Source organism: Diabrotica undecimpunctata, unplaced genomic scaffold (assembly GCF_040954645.1).
Source record: "Diabrotica undecimpunctata isolate CICGRU unplaced genomic scaffold, icDiaUnde3 ctg00000588.1, whole genome shotgun sequence".
Lineage (NCBI taxonomy): Eukaryota > Metazoa > Arthropoda > Insecta > Coleoptera > Chrysomelidae > Diabrotica > Diabrotica undecimpunctata.
The window spans coordinates 155,255-160,241 of NW_027311896.1; positions in this window are offsets into that span (position 1 = coordinate 155,255).

Consider the following 4,987-nt stretch of genomic DNA (forward strand, 5'->3'; position numbering starts at 1 on the left):
TGTCCGTTTGGATTGCAGAGATAAGAATACGGCCAAGGCAAGAAGACCCTGCCTTTTGTAAGGGGCGACTAATAGGTAGGAGACGAGAGGTGAAGAGTGTATGTGTGTATGCGTGTGTGCGTGTGTGTGTGCGTGTGTGAGTATGTGTGTGTGTCCGTTTGGCTTGCAGAGATAAGAATACGGCCGAGGCAAGAAGGCCCTGCCTCTTGTAAGGGGCGACTAATAGGTAGGAGTCGAGAGGTGAAGAGTGTATGTGTGTGTGTGTGTGAGTGTGTGTGTGTGTATGTTTGTGTGTGTGTCCCTTCGGCTCGCAGAGATAAGAAAACAGCGGTGGCAAGAAGGACATGCCTGTCGTAAGGGGCGACTAATGGGTAGGAGTCGAGAGGTGAAGAGTGTATGTGTGCGTGCGTGTGTGCGTGTGTGTGTGAGTGTGTGTGTATGTGTATGTGTGTCCCTTCGGCTCGCAGAGATAAGAAATCAGCGGTTTCAAGAAGGCCATGCCTGTCGTAAGAGGTGACTAATGGGTAGGAGTCGAGAGGTGAAAAGTGTATGTGTGTGTGTGTGTGTATGCGTGTGTAAGTGTGTGCGTGTGTGCGTGCGTGTGTGAGTGTGTGTGTGCGTGTGTGAGTGTGTGTGTGTCCGGTCGGCTCGCAGAGATAAGAACACGTCCGTGCCAAGAAAGCCCTGCCTGTCGTAAGCGGTGACTAATGGGTAGAAGTCGAGAGGTGAAGAGTGTATGTGTGTGTGTGTGTGCGTGTGCGTGTGTGCGTGTGTGTGCTTGTGTGGGTGTGTGTGTGTGTGTCCGGTCGTCTCGCAGAGATAAGAACACGGCCGTGGCAAGAAGGCCCTGCCTGTCGTAAGAGGCGACTAATGGGTAGGAGTCGAGAGGTGAAGAGTGTATGTGTGTGTTTGCGTGTGTGCGTGTGTGTGCGTGTGTGAGTGTGTGTGTGTATTTGTGTGTGTGAGTGTGTGTGTTCAGTAGGCTCGCAGAGATAAGAACACGGCCGTGCCAAGAAAGCCCTGCCTGTCGTAAGCGGTGACTAATGGGTAGAAGTCGAGAGGTGAAGAGTGTATGTGTGTGTGTGTGCGTGTGCGTGTGTGCGTGTGTGTGCTTGTGTGGGTGTGTGTGTGTGTGTGTCCGGTCGTCTCGCAGAGATAAGAACACGGCCGTGGCAAGAAGGCCCTGCCTGTCGTAAGAGGCGACTAATGGGTAGGAGTCGAGTGGTGAAGAGTGTATATGTGTGTGTGCGTGTGTGCGTGTGTGTGCGTGTGTGAGTGTGTGTGTATGTTTGTGTGTCCGTTTGGATTGCAGAGATAAGAATACGGCCAAGACAAGAAGACCCTGCCTTTTGTAAGGGGCGACTAATAGGGTGAAGACGAGAGGTGAAGAGTGTATGTGTGTATGCGTGTGTGCGTGTGTGTGTGCGTGTGTGAGTATGTGTGTGTGTCCGTTTGGCTTGCAGAGATAAGAATACGGCCGAGGCAAGAAGGCCCTGCCTCTTGTAAGGGGCGACTAATAGGTAGGAGTCGAGAGGTGAAGAGTGTATGTGTGTGTGCGTGTGTGTGTGAGTGTATGTGTGTGTGCGTGTGTGTTCGTGTGTGTGTGTGTGTGTGTGAGTGTGTGTGTGTGTGTGTATGTTTGTGTGTGTGTCCCTTCGGCTCGCAGAGATAAGAAAACAGCGGTGGGAAGAAGGACATGCCTGTCGTAAGGGGCAACTAATGGTTAGGAGTCGAGAGGTGAAGAGTGTATGTGTGCGTGCGTGTGTGCGTGTGTGTGTGAGTGTGTGTGTATGTGTATGTGTGTCCCTTCGGCTCGCAGAGATAAGAAATCAGCGGTTTCAAGAAGGCCATGCCTGTCGTAAGAGGTGACTAATGGGTAGGAGTCGAGAGCTGAAAAGTGTATGTATGTGTGTGTGTGTGTGTGTATGCGTGTGTAAGTGTGTGCGTGTGTGCGTGCGTGTGTGAGTGTGTGTGTGTGTGTATGTGTGTGTGTATGTGTGTGTCCCTTCGGCTCGAAGAGATAAGAAAACAGCGGTGGCAAGAAGGCCATGCCTGTCGTAATGAGCGACTAATGGGTAGGAGTCGAGAGGTGAAGAATGTGTGCGTGCGTTTGTGCGCGTGTGTGTGTGAGTGTGTGTGTGTATGTGTGTGTGTCCCTTCGTCTCGCAGAGATAAGAAAACAGCGGTGGCAAGAAGGCCATGCTTGTCGTAAGAGGCGACTAATGGGTAGAAGTCGAGAGGTGAAAAGTGTAATTGTGTGTGTGTGTGCGCGTGTGTGTGTGCGTGTGTGCGTGCTTGTGTGTGTGAGTGTGTGTGTCCGTTCAGCTTGCAGAGATAAGAATACGGCAGGGGCAAGAAGGCCCTGCCTGTCGTTAGTGGCGACTACTGGGTAGGAGTCGAGAGGTGAAGAGTGTATGTGTGTGTGTGTGCGTGTGTGAGTGTGTGTGTGTATGTGTGTGTGTCCGTTAGGCTTGCAGAGATAAGAATACGGCCGAGGCAAGAAGGCCCTGCCTCTTGTAAGGGGCGACTAATAGGTAGGAGTCGAGGGGTGAAGAGTGTATGTGTGTGTGCGTGTGTGTGTGCGTGTGTGAGTATGTGTGTGTGTCCGTTCGGCTTGCAGAGATAAGAACACGGCCGAGGGCCCTGCCTGACGTAAGAGGCGACTAATGGGTAGGAGTCGAGAGGTGAAGAGTGTATGTGTGTGTGTGTGTGTGTGTGCGTGTGTGTTTGCGTGTGTGAGTGTGTGTGTGTATGTGTGTGTGTCCGTTAGGCTAGCAGAGATAAGAATACGGCCAAGGCAAGAAGGCCCTGCCTCTTGTAAGGGGCGACTAATAGGTAGGAATCGAGAGGTGAAGAGTGTATGTGTGTGTGCGTGTGTGTGTGTGTGTGTGAGTGTATGTGTGTGTGCGTGTGTGCGTGCGTGTGTGTGTGTCTGTGAGTGTGTGTGTGTGTGTGTGTATGTGTGTCCCTTCGGCTCGCAGAGAAAAGAAAACAGCGGTGGCAAGAATGCCATGCCTGTCGTAAGAGGTGACTAATGGGTAGGAGTCGAGAGGTGAAGAGTGTATATGTGTGTGCGTGTGTGTGTGTTTGTGCGTATGTGAGTGTGTGTGTATGGGTGTGTGTGTCCGTTCGGCTTGCAGAGATAAGAATACGGCCGTGACAAGAAGGCCATGCTTGTTGTAATTAGCGGCTAATGGGTAGGAGTCGAGAGGTGAAGAGTGTATGTGTGTGTGTGTGCGTGTGTGTTTGCGTGCGTGAGTGTGTGTGTATGTGTGTGTGTCCGTTAGGCTTGCAGAGATAAGAATACGGCTAAGGCAAGAAGACCCTGCCTTTTGTAAGGGGCGACTAATAGGTAGGAGACGAGAGGTGAAGAGTGTATGTGTGTATGCGTGTGTGCGTGTGTGTGTGCGTGTGTGAGTATGTGTGTGTGTCCGTTTGGCTTGCAGAGATAAGAATACGGCCGAGGCAAGAAGGCCCTGCCTCTTGTAAGGGGCGACTAATAGGTAGGAGTCGAGAGGTGAAGAGTGTATGTGTGCGTGCGTGTGTGCGTGTGTGTGTGAGTGTGTGTGTGTGTGTATGTGTGTCCCTTTGGCTCGCAGAGATAAGAAATCAGCGGTTTCAAGAAGGCCATGCCTGTCGTAAGAGGTGACTAATGGGTAGGAGTCGAGAGGTGAAGAGTGTATGTGTCTGTGTGTATGTGTGTGTGTGTGTCCGTTTGGCTTGCAGAGATAAGAATACGGCCGAGGCAAGAAGGCCCTGCCTCTCGTAAGAGGCGACCAAAAGGTAGGAGTCGAGAGGTGAATAGTGTATGTGTGTGTGTGTGACTGTGTGTGTGTCCGCTCGGCTCGCAGAGATAAAAATACGGCCGTGGCAAGAAGGCCCTGCCTGTCTTAAGAGGCGACCAATGGATAGGAGTCGAGAGGTGGAAAGTGTGTGCGTGTGCGTGTGTGCGTGTGTGTGTGCGTCTGTGTGTGAGTGTGTGTGTGTCCGTTCGGCTCGCAGAGATAAGAACACGACCGTAGCAAAAAGTCCCTGAATGTCGTAAGAGGCGACTAATGGGTAGGAGTCGAGAGGTGGAGCGTGTATGTGTGTGTGTGTGTGTGTGCGAGTGTGTGTGTGTGTGTGTGTGTGTGTGTGTGTGTCTGTTCGGCTCGCAGAGATAAGAATACGTCCGTGGCAAGAAGGCCCTGCCTGTCGTAAGAGGAGAATAATGGGTAGGAGTCGAGAGGTGAAGAGTGTATGTGTGTGTGTGCGCGCGTGTGTGTGTGTGTATGTGTATGTGTGTGTGTGTGTGTGCGTGTCTCTTCTGCTCGCAGAGGTACAAATACAACCGTGGCAAGAAGGCCATGCCTGCTGTAAGGAGCAACTAATGGGTAGGAATCGAGAGTTGAAGAGTGTACCTGTGTGTGAGTGTGTGTGTGTGTGCGTGTGTGAGTGTATGTGTGTGTGTGTCCGTTCGGCTTGCAGAGATAAGAATACAGCCGTGGCAAGAAGGCCCTGCCTGTCGTTTAGAAGAGTTTAGGTGTGTATGTGTGGTTGTGAGTGTGTGTGTGTGGTTGTGAGTGTGTGTGTGTGTGTGTCTGTATGGCTCGCAGAAGTAAAAACACGGCCGTGGCAAAAAGGCCCTGCCTGTCGTAAGAGACGACTAATGAGTAGGAGTCGAGAGGTGAAGAGTGTATGTGTGTGTGTGTGTGTGCGTGTGTGCGTGTGTGAGTGTGTGTGTGTGTCCGTTGGCTCGCAGAGATAAGAATACGGCCGTGGCAAGAAGCCCTGCCTGTCGTAAGAGGCGACTAATGGGTAGGAGTCGAGAGGTGAAGAGTGTATGTGTGTGTCTGTGTGTGCGTGTGTGTGTGAGTGTGTGTGTGTGTGCGTGTGTGAGTGTGTGTGTATGTATGTGTGTCCGTTCGGCCTGCATAGGTAAGAATACAGCCGAGGCAAGAAGGCCCTGCCTGTCGTAAGGTGCGAGTAATAGGTAGGAGTCGAGAGG